This window comes from Ovis canadensis, chromosome 1 (assembly GCF_042477335.2).
Source record: "Ovis canadensis isolate MfBH-ARS-UI-01 breed Bighorn chromosome 1, ARS-UI_OviCan_v2, whole genome shotgun sequence".
Lineage (NCBI taxonomy): Eukaryota > Metazoa > Chordata > Mammalia > Artiodactyla > Bovidae > Ovis > Ovis canadensis.
Genome location: NC_091245.1, coordinates 118279650 through 118297475, shown reverse-complemented (window position 1 = coordinate 118297475; position 17826 = coordinate 118279650). Strand labels below are relative to the sequence as shown.

Genomic DNA, 17826 nt, shown 5'->3' with positions numbered 1-17826 from the left:
TTTTAAAGTTCTGATGCTTCCTATTATCAAGACAAATACAGTGAGACATTCTTGATTTATTTTTCCTATTAACGTAGTCTTACTGTTAATTCCCATTGTATTTATCTCCTGGATTTCAACGGAGCTGGGTAATAGGAGGGGGTAGAGGATTTAAGGTAGATACACCTTGGATACTGTGCTATTTAAGAATTGTTGGTTTACTTCCAGCATCAAATATTCTTTATAGTGTGATATTATCATTTACTTTCCCCTAATTATTTCTAGACACAGTTTTGCAAATACTCAGAACACCTCTTAGAGGTATTTTAAAAATGCAAAAGGACTTGTCTTCAGGGCTGGATAGGCTGAATTTGAATCTTGGTGCCACGCCTGATCTGTGTGGTCTCAGGCAGTGTACTTTTCCAAACCTCAGTGTCCTTATCTGTGAAATGACTCAGTAGTAACAAACTTGCAAGATTTTTGAGGATTCAAGAACAGTATGGAAAGTGTTAAGTTTTGTGTCTGGTACATGGTGGGTACTCTCCCCTCCACTCTGGATAGTCTTCTGCCATCTTTACTGAATCAGGGGAAACTGAGGCACAGAGAGGTTAAGGGAATTTGATCAAGGCAAAGCCAGGTTGGGGAGTCCTCAGATTCTGGTTTCTGAAGCTGTGTGCTTTCACTGCCCAGGCACACAGAGTCGGGGTAATTTAGACCTTTTGAGGGTCTATCATGAAATGAGGCAAAGGAACTGTCAGGTTGACCCTCTCTGGCTCTTCCTTGGCTTCTGTCTTCCTGGCGGGACCTCTGAGGTCAGTGGGGTCACCTCCTGCACAGACCCAGAGCCTGTCAGGAGGGAAAGAAGCCTGCCACTTACACATCCACTGAGTGTCCATATAACAGGTGCTCTTACGTAAGTTATCTGATAGAAGAACCTTCCAAGGTGGAAATTACTGATGAAACTTGAAATCAACTATGATAATTATTGATTATTTATAGATGAGGAAATTAAAGTTCAGGGGTTTTAGGTAGTTTGTCCACAGTCACAGAGACAGTGCAAATGGTGATGGATGCAGTCACCCCAGGCCTCTGGGGTGAGACAGCCCCCTGGAGTTGAGACAGCAGCCTTGCTGCCAGCTTCACCTTCTTCTGCACAGTGACTGCTCAGGGGTTTTTTCCCCTTCTTGGACTCAGCCTTTGAGTCTGGATAAGTCCTGAGTTGTTTTCTTTGTTTGTTTGTTTGTTTTTCTTAACTGTCATTTTTAAAATTATTAACAAGTAGCCCACACCCTGTCCTACTCCAGGGAACATCACATGGCTGGCAAAGTTGGGCTATCATATCGTAAAGCCCCTGCCCTTCCTCCTGCTTCCATTCCCAGGCAACTGAGCCACCTCAGACAGACAAGGGCTCATCATGCCAGAGAAGGAGTTTGGGAAAGAGGCTTATGATGCTTCTCTTAGTAACCGGTTGCTCTGTTTCACAACCCATCATGGCTAGGAATGCTTCCCTACTTGTAGCCTAAGCCCAGCTCATCAGGCATAGCCTGCTTCCTTTTATTTGGTTCTTGGTGGAGATGGCGAGCAGCTGGTTCTCATGGGCTAATCCTTCACAGGGAAGCCTGTGAGCATGTATTCACCTTGGAGATGTCAACCTTCTCTTGCCTTCTGGGCAAGAAGACTGTCCTTCCTAGCAGCCCTGAGACTCAGAGTAGCTCTTCACCAGAAAAAGCTTGCAGCATCTCAGAGCTGTCCCTGACTTCTTTTCAGAATGGTCCCTGGTTTTATGGGTGTCATGGAAGGGGACAAGGAGAATTGTAGGGTTGAAGGCAATGGCACCCCACTCCAGTACTCTTGCCTGGAAAATCCCATGGACAGAGGAGCCTGGAAGGCTGCAGTCCATGGGGTCGCTGAGGGTCGGACACGACTGAGCAACTTCACTTTCACTTTTCACTTTCATTCATTGGAGAAGGAAATGGCAACCCACTCCAGTGTTCTTGCCTGGAGAGTCCCAGGAACTGGGGAGCCTGGTGGGCTGCTGTCTATGGGGTCACACAGAGTCGGACATGACTGAAGTGACTTAGCAGCAGTAGCAGTGTTTAGACTGGAAGGAATCTAATGCCCCGTCTCCTCCACATCTCATTTTACAGAGGAACCTCATCCCACAGGTGCAGACTCACCCATCCTGGGCAGTAAGTAGGGAATGGAGTTCCTGCAGAACTTCCTTGTCCAGGGATTTCCTTCTAGAGGTGGGATGGGCTGTAACCGTGAAGTGAGATGAGAATGCTTTCACTTTCCTCCTTGGATCCCTGCATCCTGGCTGGAGATCCTGCTGCGCATCCCGTATGAACATGTCAACCTGGGGAAAACACTTATTCTTTTTAAGAAGAGTAGTCTGAGTGTGTGGCTGAGTTTTAAAGGACATTCTTATAAACATTAAACACTTCGTACCTTTCAGAGCTCGGCAAAGTCAACGGCCGTTTTTCCTGTCACCTGCTGCACATGTGGAGAGACTAGACCCTCTGGTTCTCCTAGATGACACTGATGTTTACCCCCATTGGTGGCTCCTAGTTCTGGGGGCCATTGCAGGCTGGTTGGAAATCTGAATACTTCATGCGAGGCTCCCACACGCTCTTCTCCATGGGCAGGAAGATCACCCAGATGGAACTTGCTTTTCTTCGCACCCAGGGCTCAGGCAAGCTCTGCGCAGATGAGGCTTTGTAAAGGGAAGGACTTCCGTGTTGGCAGACCTGCTCACCCTCAGCAGAGGTGCCCATAAATCTTGCTGAAAACAAACGCTTTAGAAGAGGAGGAAAGTTTAAGAGGCCCTGTGGGCATATTCTAATCAGTGCTCACTAATATCAGCCAGCTCGGATTTACAATGTGATGTTCCCAGTGGAGGAGGCCTGGGTAGGCACATGTAAAATGCCGCCGGCTGTAATTAACTCTGACCTCCGCTGCCTGTCAGCTCACGCGCTCTTAATATTAGCTTTGACTCCCAGAATGTGCTTTCGATGTTTGTTGTTGGGATGTGTTCTTTTAAAATTCATTGTTCGCAGCCCTTCTTTGGCTCTTTTCCCTACCCAAAATACACATACACACAAACATACTGAGCCAAGGTGATCAATGCTATCAAATGAAATCAATAACCAGGTAGATCTGCAGTCGTTGAAAATTCCATTGATCTCAATAATGGGCAACTGTCCCTACATTTGTAGCTTACACTTTACAATGTGCAGAGTGATTTTATATACTTCACTGTTCCTTATTACAACTGTTTTCAGGTGGGCAGGGCTGGTATCATGGTCATCCGCTCGATGAGAGACAAAGGCCAGAGTGAGCGTGAGGTGTTCAGCATCCCCTGTGTAGCGAGTGGCCGAGGTTCAGATTCAGACTTAGGTCTTTGGCTCTTAAAACTGCTTTTTAACTACTGGTGTTCAAATGGATGATAGAGGTAGTTTGTCATGGTGGAGGTTGGGGTAAGGGGGAGTGAATTGCGTCTTTTCCTTACTTCTTGCCAATCTAGGCAATGACTATTCAGCAGTTTGTTTCTTCTGCCTCATGGCAACAAAAAGATATTAGATATAAAGTATGCATGTCATGTGTAATATCTTGTGGACAATGAGAATGATGAGAAAAATTCTACCTAAATACCTGTGACCATGAGGGGGTGTTTGCATGCATTTTATTGGTTAGAAGAGCCCTACAATTGAAAATGTTTTGAGAACATTTCAACATGCTGGGCTCTGTTCTAGCCACTCAGATGTGATGTCTGTGTTCATTGAATTACATTAGAGCTAGAGGAGACAAACCAGGAATAAAGATGCAAATAAGAAAAACAGTCCTATGGAGAATGATGTAGAAGATAAGCAGGTGGATTATTTAGGCTGGGTAATTAGGGGGCCTGTTAAAGTTGAGATCCGACTGCCAGAAGTAGCCATCTGTGTGTAGGAGGAGGAGGAAATAAAAGGGGAAAGAGGACACAGGGAAGGAGGGACAGGGAGGAGGGGGTGGAAGAAGAGCAGGAAGAGGAGGCCGAGGTGGTGGTTGTTTTGGACAGTGAAATACAGCCAGTGAAAAGGCCCTGTGTAAGGACCAAGTTGACCTACTTGAGCCCAGAAGGAAGGCAGTGAGGCTGGAGCGCAGTGAAGGAGGGGAGAGTGGAGGCTGGAGCTGGTGGCAAGGATTGGACTAGAAGTTCAGTCGGTCAGAGTAAGGATTTTGGATTTTATTCTAAATCCCTCGGGAGTCCTTGGAGGGTTTTCCACAGGGGAGTGAGATCTAATTTACATGTTCAGAAAGTCCCCCTGGCTGCTGTGCGGCAGAGTTTAGGAGGGCAAGGAGTGCAGCTAACAGTGGAAACAGTGAGAGAGGAAAGAGCTCTGGACGTGATGTAGAGATAGGCCTGGCTGACTTAGATCTTAGGTGTGGAGGATGACTCCTAGGTGGATGGAGTCTCCCCCCGACCCCCGACCCCCACTCACTGCCACATGGACAATTTTGGGAGTAGATGGGGAAAAAAAGTTCTGCCCAGCCCTGTGAAGTTTGAGATATGTTTTATATCCAGGTGGTGGTATCACACAGCAATTGGACCTGAGTTTGGAGTTTGGAGAAGTAGCCGAAAGTGGGGATTTGGGATGTATCAGCCTGTGGATACTGTTACCTGTGGGTTCATGAGCCTGAAAGGGTGATCTTTGACAGACAGTCCCTATATACGCCCGTGGGCACAATACACAGGTGTAGCCATCATTTGGAAAAAGCCTGCTTTTTGCTCCATCTGCAGTCAGCTTGAAAGTTTCCTGGTCCTCACCTCTAGCAATCCTGGAGTCTCTTCTGCCTCTTGGGGATGGAGTTGGACTCTATTGTTAATCTCTGTGCTTGACATACTTCCCGGCTTCCATTTTTGCCATGATCACCCAAGTCTGCAGTCTGAATCCATGAACATTTAGGTCACCAGTCCAAGTGGACTTCAACTCACAAACAGTTAAGAGGCTCTACTCTGTGTTTTTGGGTTGGGTATAGCTTCCGAGCTGCAACTTTTCAGTGGAGATGGGGATTCAGGGAAGCCACATGCAAGAATATTCAAGAACTAGAGAATCTTGAAGATTTTTAAGTAAAGTTTAATATCTTGCATTTGTGGATGAAAAATGTCACCTGCCAAATCAGTAAACAAATGATATTATAGCCATCAAACCATCAGTCATTGCAGCAGTTCCTAACTGTGCACTCTGAGGGGATTCAGGATGGCCCTAGACAGTTAAGCTGTGGACTACAACTAAAAGACCCTGCTTGCCACAACTGAAGATAAAAAGGTCCCATGTGCTGCAACAAAGAACCAAGATCCTGGGTGCTGCAGCTGGGGCCCTGTGCCGCCAAATAAATAAATATTAAAAAGAAAAAAATAGGAAGAGTGCTAAATTCATTAACTTGAGATATCTACTTTTTCTTTAATTAACAATAATCTTTTAATGTTCCAAATATCTGGTTTTGTTGCAAAAGCTCCTATGTATCCAGGCCCCTCCTTTACCTCCTTGGAGCAGTCCTTCAGAGCTATCTGAGAGACTGCTTTCTGGGCTTAAAGCCTCAGCAAGTCCACTGAATAAAACATAATTTTCAACTTTTGTGCATTTTTTTTCCAGGCAACACATCCTTCTCTGAGGCACTAAAAGTATTGATATTTTCTGCTCCTTATCCCATTCACCCATAAGCCTTGGAGTGAGAAGTGTTACTTTTGTTTTATGGAGGAGGCCCCTGACAAAGAATCGTGTCTGAGGTCCCAGAGTTAGTTAGCAGGGGTTGCTGGTGGGGCTCTCGCCGCCAGGACCAGCTTTCCATCTCTTGGAATAAAGAGGTACTTTTTCCTGCAGTAAAAGTTTTTATCTCATAAAATTTGCAGATAATCCATATATAAGAACCCCGGAGTCTAGTCTCTAGAGCCTAAATTCTTGTTCTCTACCAAGCAATACTCAAATCCTGGGGAATTTGAGTACAGGATAAATAGGATAAACCAGAGGGGAGGAGGGGAGAGGTGAAAGCTATGCTGAGTAACAGTAGAGTTAGATGATGTTCATGTTTGATCCCATATATAAGCCTACTTCCCTATCTTGTGCCCTCTTTCCCTCGCCCCATACATTCTGCAACAAAACGCTAAGTTGAGTCCAACTCTTTTGTGACCCCGTGGACCGTAGCCCATGAGGCTTCTCTGTCCACGGGATTTCCCGAGCAAGAATACTGGAGTGGGTTCCCATTTCCTTCTTGAGGGGATCTTCCTGACCCAGGGATCAAACCCACATCTCTTGTGGCTCCGACATTGCCAGGCAAATTCTTCCTCACTGAGAAATCAGGGGTTTCTCAGCTGGCTCTCTGGTAAAGAATCCACCAGCCAAGCGGGAGACGTGGATTCGAACCCTGGGTAAGAAAGATTCCTGGAGGAAATGGTTACTCACTCCAACATGCTTTCCTGAAGAATCCCATGGGCAGAGAAGCCTGGCGGGATGTAGTCCGTGGGGTTGCAAAGAGTTGGACAGGGCTGAGCAACTGAGCACATACACTCGTGTCTAGGAAGCAACAAAAAGCAGACTGGACTAAAAAAAAAAAAACGCCTACTAGTTTATTAAGCTAGCTTTCTATGTGGGTACACAAATGCTAGTCATGGTATCTGTGGCTTTAAAAATAACACTGACCATGGCATCACCAAAAACAAAGTAACCTCAAGTTTGAACTTTCACAATCCTGGTCATAAACAATCTGTTGACAGCATTGAATGAATGTGAGAGATGTCATCTGAGGTGGGATGCTGGGACGTGGAGGTGAGTCCAAGAACTCCACGGCCTTCATCTCTAAGTGATCATTCTGCAGACCGCTGAGGGGACTGGCCTTGCATGATGGCTCATCCGAGTGCGGGGCTTTGGGATGGGGGCCAGTGGTTCTTCAGGGTTAGGATCAAATTTTAAAGCACCATCATTTACCTTGGTTGCTAAGCCCCCCTGAGCCTGAAGTGAGGAATTCTGATTGGCAGAATCTGTAGGAATTTAGACAAGGGGAACAGCACGGAAAAACGGGAAGCTTAAGATGGGGAGCCTGGCTGCAAAGCAACTCAGTGCTTCAATAAGCCCGAATCTGCTGAGAATACATTTTACGAACATGCAGCTAAGTTGGCTGCCTTTGTTTGGGGGTTTGTTAAGCATTATCTAAAGAATGCCATGGTTCAGCCTGCTCGGTGTGAAGTCTAATTCTTCCCCTTTCTGGAGCCACGGCCTGGTGTGTTCAATTTTTCTCTCTCCATAGGGCTGCAGGCTCTCTGGTACTCCAGCCAAAAAAACACTCATATTTTAGCAAGCTTAGTCCCAGTCTGGTTGCCAGGCAGTAAAACGAGCACTTGCCCGCCCCGGGGAGAGGGGGACCACTGGACAGAAAGCGGTTATGTAAATGGCTCCTCACTCAAACCCTCCCCGCAAGCCCCCATTTGAGAGCCTTTGGAGCAGTTGATATGTTTATTGGTGTGGAGAGACGTTGCTGCATAGGCTTGAACTGTGGTCATTTGTCAGAACTAATACTGCGAATTATTTTTATTATTATAGAGATACTACTTGGAAGATAAGTTTGCCCCGTCCTGCTTCTGGAGGGCGTTAGATGTACTCAAGTGACTGATGTGGTCGGAGGGGCAGTGCTGATCCCATTTAACTAAAGGAGACCCTGAGGCATGAAGCGGCTGAGCTTCTTGTGTTGAGGGAAGAGAATCGACTGTCAACACTCCTTCCCCTCACAGGGGGGCAGCCTTGTGGGTGGAGTCCATGCCAGTGTCTCTCTGAGATCTCTCTAGTTCCCCCGCAGTGCAAGAGCCTGCGAGAGAGAGGATAAGCCCTGGAAAGACTTCCTAGGGCTGATATTAAGAAGAGGGTGTGGAAACAAAAAATATGAAAGAGGGCGAAGAGCTGGGCCTTCTGGTGCTTCTTCAAGGCTTTGCTGGAGCAGGAAGCAGACTCGGGCCAGTGCCTGCTGACCCTGGCGCTAATTTTCAGGGACGAGGCCTCTGCCCACTGGATGGAGGCCACACCCGCTTATTTTTTCACAGACCGCAGAGTCCCTGTCAGGGGATAACTGATTTCAGCCATGATTGGACAGGTCTGGGGAGTGTGCAACCCACAGTGGAAAGGATCCGAGTTCTGGCCTGGAACGCAGTGGCACGGGAGAATACATTGAATGCTCACAGGATGTACAGCTGGTGGTAGGCGTTTAACTTCTAAGCTCCTCAAACCCAAATTCCAGAAGAAGCCATCCCAAACAGAGAGGAGGCCGCCTCCTTTGTCGACTCACGCCTCACCCGCAGGGCCCTCTGCCCTGGTCTGGTGAACGCTCTCGGCCTGACTGCTGTTGCCTAGCAGGCAGGCTTTCTGTGGGTGATGGCTTTTTAATATGTACTCTCCCTTGAGGGCCTGTGTGAATTTCGTCGAGTCCTACAACCTTCTCTGTGACCACCAGCCACACCAGGAGGTAGTCCTGAATCGGGTGGTGGGGCTGGCCCCCAGGTTTATGAACCAGTGAGGTCCGGCGAGACTGTACAGGTGAAGAGGGAGGACCAGAGAGAGGCTGATGCAGGCGGGCAGTGAGGACACCTGTGGCAGGGAAACTCCCAGGTTTGATGAAGGGCTTGGCATGATGGAGGTGCCAGGAAGAGGTGCGAGGATGTGGGAAAGAGGCTGCTCTGAAAGGCAGGAGAAGGCTGCCGGTGCAGAGCCTGGATGATCGTCACTATCCGTTCTTCCAGAGAGTGGCTGCCGCGTGTCTCCTGGGTGCTGGGTGCAGTTCTTGATTCTCGGCATGTGAAGCTCAATAGGGCGTAACCGTGTGCTACATGTTGATATATAGATGCCTCTAAGATGGTCAAGCATGGTGAGGTCATGGGCCTCTCTGAGAAGGTGGCTTAGACTGAGACAGTACCTCAAGGTAGTTTTATGAGCTCTGGAACTGGATGTCCTGGTTTGAATCCCGGCTCTACCATAAGTTGGTTCTGTGACCATGGTACCTTGGCCTCTTGGTACCTGTGTTTTCCCCATCTTTAAATGGAGGATAAATGCAGTTTGTATCTCCTCTGTAAGGAGATAAATTAGCTGCTATGGTTTAAGCTCTTGGAATAGTAACTAGGGCACGGTAACTGACATTATATTAGCTATGGTAGTTATTCCTAGAAATTCACATTAAGCACCTACACACAAAACCATGCAATTTCTGGGGGTTCATAGACTCCTCATGCCCAATTGTCCACCCTTGGATACTGTAAGAAGCTGGATTCTTGCCCTGAAAGATAACAGATGCCCTTCTTTCTCTGCCATCCTAGCAGGATGCCATTTAGGTGTGTGGGGTGCCATGGGGGTGCAGGTGGGGTTCTTTCAACAGAAAGCTGAGACCTGCCTGTGGCTGCAGTGAATGGAGGGGGCAGATTCCAGGAATCTGAAGCTCACAAAGGGCTGATGGAGCAAAGGAGGTCTTGGGTTTTTCAGGTACTCATCAGAGCAGTGGCAACCTGAGTTAGGTCCGTCTCTGATCTGAACACACACTTGCCTGTGATGAGAGGGAGTGTGAGATGAAGGAGACCTGATGAGTGTTGTCATCCCAGGTCTGGTTACCCTGTCTGTGGGCCCTGAACAGTCTTCCAGATGCTGCCATGGCCCCGGAATGCCCCTTCCTGGGTGGAAGATTTGGCAGAGATGCCTTCTCGAAGCTGGTACCCCTGGTCATGAGCCCTGGCAGAGAGTGGAGGGGTAGGCAGATGCCAAGACAACTTCATTGAGCGGACGTGCCACCCACAGAGCCTTTTTGACCCCACCTCCTCCTGTTGCCCATGTCTCGTCACTCAGCTCTGCCCTGCCTTCGGGATCCCAGCAGCCCCAGCAGACTGGCCACACTGCCCTGACTTGCAGCACTCACCAGTGAGCCCCTGCAGCTCCCTTCCTGGGGGGGTCCCTGTTCCTGCCCTAAACAATGGCATCTAGGTCCCAGAGCTGTTGCACTGTGGCACCATACTTTCAGCTTCTAATGCTCATTCGTACTCTCTGCACACATCTCCTCCATCTTCAGTCATGAGTATATACTCTTTTCCAACCCCTCTCTTAAGAGTTGAGGAATGTATTTCAACCAAGGAAGCTTGTCACCAGTCACTTAAAAATGTGTGTGTGTGTGTGTTTCATTGCGTATATGTAGAATATCATTGTCTGAGGTGATTTTAGCAGCCTGAATCCGGAGAGTAACTATCACCTCAGGTTTTTGAGTCCCGTGTTCGCTCTGGGTTAGAGCTTAAGGTTGTGGGGTCCCTGGCTGTTCACCCTCTTAGGTTATCCATCAGGTCACACATACAGATTCTTCCCGGGACCCGAGGCTGCGTACTTGGGGCTGGGTTTTGCCAAAGGCTGCGAGGGTGAGATTGGAGGGGCAGCTGCCTCTTGGGCAGGGCTGTCTGGCTGGAATCTTTTTATGTTTCAAGAGCTCTTCATCAGCGAGGGACTGATTTTAAAATCCCAGCTGGCCCTTTTTATCAGAAAAAGAGGGGCTTGTCCTAGCATTAAGGACCTCTTGATGGGCAGGAAAAGGCCAAGAGGGTTTTCCAAGATAGGCTGTGACCAGGGAGTTGAAGGTTGAGGAGGAGAGTCAGCAGGTGCATTCTCAGGACTGCAGCATAATGCCTTGACCTGAAGGAGCATCGTTCAGGTTTTTCCTCTCTCCTCACGACATCTCATGGCCCCAGCCCACCCAGTCCCCTGCCTCCCTCTCCCTCCTGCCAGCATCTCGGGCTGTCCATCCCATCGCTCATGCTCTGACTCCCCTTTGGAACACCTCCGTCCTAACACAGCTGTGACTGACTCCTTGCCTCACCCCAGTCTGCTCCTGTTCTGAGTGGGCTAGTGTTCAAACTCACGGGGAGGAACATACACACACACACTGGCCCATGAATGTTCTAGAAACCAGTGGGACAGGAGCGCAGTTGTCTTTCCTGGATGCTGTCCTTTTTCATTCTCACTCTTTCCCCTCCCCTTTCATCTGCCTCCCTCCCCCACTGCCCCATCCTAGAACATTTGACGTACCTGCCTCCATAGCACCTCTTCTTTCCCTGGAGAAGGATGACTGGGTGTTTGACATCTGGATTTGTTACATTAAAAAAGAGGGGATTTTGCTGAGGAACTGGACATGAGTCAGGGGCATGATACTGAGTGAGGAGAAGAGGTTCTGGCCGGGGTATATGTGAGGGAAGGTATTGCAGTGTGGTTGGACGTCGCCTGAGAGTGAGTAGACCTCTTCACCCTAGTCGGGCTTAGTGTGACGTTCTTTGGAACCTTTTACGGTTGCGTTTCTCACGAATGCTAATAGGCAGTTGCACTGGGCTCTGTAGCAGAGCTTAGACTGCTGCTGGTTGAGGGGTATTATTCACACTTGCTAATGAATAACTCCCGTTAGTGTATTTAGCAACCAAGTCAAACAAGTGACTGTGGGGACCCAGAAGCAAATCACATGCCTGGTAGAGGCCCAGCCTGGGCCTGAGATTGGGAGGAGTTGAGTCCTATAGCTCTTTGGTGGCAATTTCAGATGTCAGTCTGGCTATGTTTGATCAATGAAGAGCCTCGTTGATTGGAAACCATAGGGTTCCTTCCACCCTTAACCCCAGAGTCCTACAAACTCTGGTCTAGTGTGTATAAATTAAAAACTGAAATAAGACCCCCCAAACCTCACTTTCACAAGATGAAATGATACAAGAACTCCTAAAAACAGGCACGGAGATGGGAGCTGCTAGCAGTTGCTGAGAGCCCACTATGCTGTAGCCTCTGTGCTCTGTCTGTTGCTGTATTAAGTCCTCCCAACGACCTATGAGATGTGTTATCATCCCCATGTTACGGGCACGGACACTGAGGCTCAGAGAGGTTGAGGACCTCACTCTTGCCTGTGAATGAGTTCCCATCAGTGTTGCACCTCTAGGGAAATTCCATTTTTTGGCCTCCATGGCGCGTTACATCCGTGACCTCCATGGCAACACTGCCATAAAGTTTCAAGGGAGTTAGCAGCCCTGAGGCTGTGGCTGGAGACTGCGTCCCACAGCTCTTTATGAGGGTGGTGGCCATCCATCAGTCCCGCTGCTGCCTCCGATCTCCGCAGTAAACACTCACCCCTGGAGTCCAGCGCTGGGAAGGTGGGTTAGCTAGGGCAGTGTGATCATTCCTCAGTTCTGGGAGAGAATTAGCAATAAACCCTGACTTCTGTACCCTAAAAACCCAAGCCCCAAATCAGTTACATTCAAGTTCATTTTAACTCAGTCTAACAGTTGTTAAGGACCTACGATACTGTGCATATCTAGTTCTTTCTGTCCTGGGGATTAAAAAAAAAGAAATATTATTCTCCTAGGGACAAAATACAATGAGGGAGACAGATATAAGCTGATGGTTGTAAGTTCAGTGACATAAACCAAAGTAGATGTATAAAGTGTTCTCGGATTATGAAGACGAAGTACAAATACATTTTTGTGTAGAGGTGCTCAGAATGGGGATGGAGCATGGCCAGGAGAGGACCAATTTCAGGACCACAATTGAACCTGAAAAGTAGAGAAGAGAGATACAGTAATTGCAGGAACCCAGGCAGCTGTGCACTGCTCGGGACTCAGGGCGGATACATCACACTCAGCCGAGGATGGGCTTATGCTCCCTCTGTGGGAATGTTTCCTAATCTGTGAGACGGGAATGATCGTCGTGTCTGACTCAGGGTAGTGATGAGGAATAAACGCCTTCATCTGGTGCCTTGAAGAGTGTCTTGAGCACATGACGCTTCAGTGAGTCAACGGTGCTAGAACTTTCTGTCTCCTGTCTTGGTGCCATCGCCCCGTGGTCCTGCGTGTTCTCCTAAAGCTGCCAGGTTTGTGGTCAGCATGCCGTTGAATGTCTTCTTGCACCTTTATCTCATTAAACTCCTGTATTGTCAGTAAGCTTTTCCTATGCGTATGTTCTGAACTTCTAATTAGACATTGGACTTCCCTGTGTTTTGTAATAATCACCATTTGTTGTTGCTCAGTTGCTCAGTCGTGTCTGACTCTTTGTGACCCCAAATAATCAGCATGGAGTGACTCAATCCAATGGGTGCTTAATAAATGCATATTTATTACAAATAAGAAGGTAGTATATGTAAGGTGCAGTGTGTTTGGTGGGGGCAACATTCATATTTGAAGGGACTAAACAGGTGGTGCTCACTGTATGAACCCATTTTCCCCAGTGAGAAGGTGACGTTTGCCTCAGTGGACAAGCTCCAGAGGAACCCTGATGGGTTGACCTGCCTCCCTTGACAAACTCCTCCCCTTTGCGTCAGTTACACACTTGTACCTGCTGGATAAATGGTCTTTGCATGGATGCAAAGGATCTCAGGGCTTGCTGTTAGTTAGGAGCAGCCGCTGGGTGGTGGGCTGTGCCTCAGGGCCCCCTTATAGGACCACGCATGCTGCTGACCCTTTGAAGGGCCTGAGGATGGCTCTCTAGGCGTGATGGGTCATTCAGTGCTGGTGGTGGCTTCACACATCCCTCCTCCAAGAGCTTGCTCAAAAACCGTTCTCCGTCAGCCAGACACAGCACTTTTGCACGTGCCTCGATGGGGAGTGCACAGAACGCTCCCCACAAGCTGCTGGGGTGCTCTCACCGGAGCCAGAGCGGTCAGTGCTATGTCCCCTCCCACTTCGTGTCTCCAGCTGGGCTGGTGCAAGTCCACACCGTGAGTGCTCCTCCAGGGACGGGTGGGAATGCGGGTGCAGTGCAGAGGCCTCCTGCTTCCTCTGCCTGCTGCCAGGGATGGACTCACGAACACCTCTCTGTGGCTCATGAAAGAACCTTCGTGGGGGATTTAGGTCCTGCCTTCTTCCCAGCTAGCATGCTCTTTGGGGACTTCCCCAGGCTGCATGCTCAGCTGAGGGCTTTGTCAGCCCCGGGTTGACCCTCACTAGCCTCTTCCTGAACCACGCCATCAATAACTATCACTCATATCCCCAGGCAGACCCCTAACAAGCCAGCCTGACTGCTCTGGGCCTCCTGGGGGCTTCTGGGTTTCTCTGTGCCTCTTATTTCAACACTCGCCGGACAGGGGAATACAGCCAGCTCACTTCTCAGGCATCGTCCTTCCGCCCCCTCCTGCCATCATCTCTTCCTGCCCCCACATCCCAGTCCTTCCAATGCCCCCACGGTGGTCTGCAGTCTGTGTTGATGGGGAAGGTGGGTTGCACATTCTTGGACCCGGGGTGCACTTGTTGAGCGCAGTGGAAGTGGGAACAGGCTGGATGGGAGGGGGAGAGGGTTGGGTGAGGGTTCTTTCCACACTTTGGTTGCTACCCGCCCGTTGGCCCTGCCTCTTCCGATGAGCGAATGAGGCTGGTTGATGCTTCAGCCACTGGTGTAACCAGATCTCTGTGGGCTCTTGAAAAATGGAGTTCTCTTCAGCAGCAAATGTTTGCAATTAACTTTAACATATGGTGGAATTTGTTTTTGTGTCCGTAAAGCATGATAGGCAGTGAGGATCTGGCAGGGAATGCACCCAGCTTGTCACGCCCCAGGCCGAGCTGCTGGGCGGAATGTTTCCACTCGATTTACAGCACTGAAACGTTCGGTGAGCTGAGTGGTCATTGATGGGTCAGCCGGGGCCCTGGTGCATCCTCTTCCTTCCAGGTGTTTCTGCCTGGCCAGCAGCAAGATAAAGTGTTACCTTTACTTTTGATGATAGGGGGCAGCAGCCACTGGCCTTAGTGACCCTTGCATCTCAGTTTTGGCCACTGCCCCCCTCCTATAATCTTGGAAGACTTTGCCTGACACTGTAGGGCTATCTTGCAGGGTCCACGGACTTTGATCTGCATGTGATAGGAAACACAGGTCAGCTCTGGGAGTAAATCCCAGGTGACATTAGAACTTAGTAGGTACTGAGCTCCAAATAACATGAAAATGAATGATCAGGAACGAATCAGGAATAAATCAACAGGAAAGTGATTTTTTTTTTTAATTAACCAGAAATTGGGAGGGATGCATTTCCGTGTTGGTTTGGCCTTTTTACTGTCTTATCATGGCCCCAGTCTCTCTCCAGATTCCTACCTTCTGTCCTCTACGTGTTGACTACGTTGTCCTGCTTGTCACTCTGTGCCTGCAAGATGGCTTCTTATCCTCACAAGATAGGACCCAGAGTGAGAAGGGAAGGGCTGAGACTAGAGCTTTCTTCCTTGTTGGCTTCCTCGGGGGAAAATCTTTCTCTGAAGCCCCCACAGGCTTCCCTTTATACCTTGTTGGCCATAACTGGGCCGCATGCCTACCCCCCAGGTTAGTCACTGGCAAAGGGGCAGACATTGGTCTGCCTGGTTTAGGTCAGTCGTGACTCCTCCCTGGAGTGTGGCACACTGCTGCCCAGCAGTGCCAGGGTTCCCTTTAGTGAGGGAGACGTGGCATTGGGAAGGCAACCGACGGTGTCAGCTGTGGGGCTCTTCACTGTCAGCAACGGCAGGGGTCACTGGGCTCACAGCTGCTGGAAGGGGAGAAGTCACCCCTGGGAAACTGAACGGTGTGGGGTATGTGACAGCTGTGGTCCCCACCTCCCCGGGATTCTTTTGTGTCTGTCCTCTATGATGGCCTATTAGTTTTCCTCCTATAGTGCTGTCAGCTTCTGCTCAAAAGTGTGTTGAGACTCTTCATTTCTTAAGAAATAGAGGTCAAACTCTGCCTAGCATTCAAGGCCCCCTTCATCTGGCTCAAGACAGCCTCACATCTAGCATGAAACACATCTTTCCTATTTTATCTCTTAATGCTCCTCTGTGCCAAGTAGGGAGCAATCAAGCTGCTTTCTTTTTCTAAATTCATTTTTGAATTTTATATTGGAGTATAGCTGATTAACAATGTTGTGGTTGTTGCAGGTGGACAGCAAGGGGACTCAGCCATACATATACATGTATCCATTCTCCCCTCCAGGCGCCTCATTGAGCAGAGTTCCATGTGCTGTGCATTAGGTTCCTGGTGGTTATCCATTTACAATTTAGCGCTGTGTACCTGTCCTTCCCCGGACCTCTACCTATTCCTTCCCTCCATGCTTCCCCCTGGCAACCATAAGTTCGTTCTCTAAGTCTGTGAGGCTCTTTCTGTTTTGTAAGTTCGTTTGTATCGTTTCTTTTTAGACTCCACATGTAAAGACTGTCGCATGAAATTCCTCCTTCTCTGTCTGACCTCCTTCACTCAGTATGACTCTAGGTCCGCCCATGTTGCTTCAAATGGCATTGCTTCATTCTTTTTTGTGCCTGAGCAACAGTGCGTGGGGTACGGCACCACATCTTCTTTACCCATTCCTCTGTCAGTGGGTGTTTCGGTGGCTTCTGTTTTGGCTGTTGTAAACAGTGCTGCAATGAACATTGGGGTGCATCTATCCTTCCAGATCATGTTTTTCTCCAACAGTGGAATTGCAGGGTCGTGTGATAAGCCAGGGAGAAGGCAATGGCACCCCACTCCAGCACTCTTGCCTGGAAAACCCCATGGATGGAGGAGCCTGGTAGGCTGCAGTCCATGGGGTCGCTAAGAGTCGGACACGACTGAGCGACTTCACTTTCACTTTTCACTTTCCTCCATTGGAGAAGGAAATGGCAACCCTCTTCAGTGTTCTTGCCTGGAGAATCCCAGGGACGGGGGAGCCTGGCAGGCTGCCGTCTATGGGGTCCCACAGAGTCGGACACGGCCAAAGCGACTTAGCAGCAGCAGCAGCAGCGTAAGCTAGTCTACCTTCTACCTGTTTACCTCCCCTGGAGCTTTTGTCCCTGCATATGTGCTCACTCTAGAGTCCCCATTTGATATGTCTGACTCTGAAACTCAGCATGTTCAGACTCATTATTTAAGGTTCTCTTTAAGTCATGACGTCTTTGGAAAATACCTCCTTGACTGTCCCCAGCTGAAGGTTTCCTGTGTCTTCCGTGTGCTTCTGTAGCTCTCGATCTCAGTGTTCCACAGGCGCCATAGAGAGCCAAATGGGCAAGGGTGACTTCACGGGCGCAGGTATGAAATGAGGCTTGAGCTGACCCTTCATGGCTGGGAAAGTTTGCTGAGAGGACAGAAGCCATGCTGTGTATTTGCAGGATCGCATGAGGCTGTGCATAAGGACACAGCAGGGTCTTCACTTTTGTGCTTTTGCCCCACCTTCAAGCACCATAATGCTCTTTCTCCAGGAGCATGTAAAATCGGCTCACGACTACCGTATTGGACAGGCAGATACAGGGCATTTATGTCATTGCAGAAAGGTCAGTGTTGATCTGAAGGGTTATCCAGGGAGGTGTCTAGTGGGGCTGAAATCCTAATGTCCTTTGGTACAGGGGCACAGCTCCCACATCTATTCTACTAGTTTGCTAAGCCCTGCCTTGGTGGTCTCTAGTGTGGGGATGGAAATTCAGAGCTGCACACACGTTGAGAAGCTAGCTCTCACCTGGCTGCTCCCGCGTAGCCCTGCTCTCAGCCCTGGGATGGGTGACGCCCTCTGGAGCCCGTCTCCAAACTCAGAGTCCAGACGCAGTGTCTCGCCCCCTTTTCGGCATCTCACACTCTTCAAAGGGGCTGAAGTGTGCTTCAGGAGGTCATGGGAGTGAAGGATGAAACCAGGCATCCATCTCTGGGCAGCTCTTGGTGAGCCTTTGGTGGCTCAGCCAGGGATAAGTTAATGAGTCTAGATTGTTGAAGAGGTCATACGCCTGAGCTGTTGGGGACTTCTCAAGGTCCCTCCTGTGCTTTGACTTTGGCTCCCCTTCTGGGGATTCTTGTTGCCTGCCATAGGGTCTTTACAATCACTTTCAAATTTTAAAAAAATGAATGAATTTGAGTCAATTCT

General features: G+C 49.0%; 1 protein-coding gene across 1 annotated transcript in view; it reads left to right on the top strand.

Annotated features, from left to right (window-relative positions):
* The window catches only part of LMX1A (LIM homeobox transcription factor 1 alpha), a 173528-nt gene that overhangs the window by 81155 nt on the left and 74547 nt on the right, over positions 1-17826 (top strand). The window lies entirely within an intron of this gene.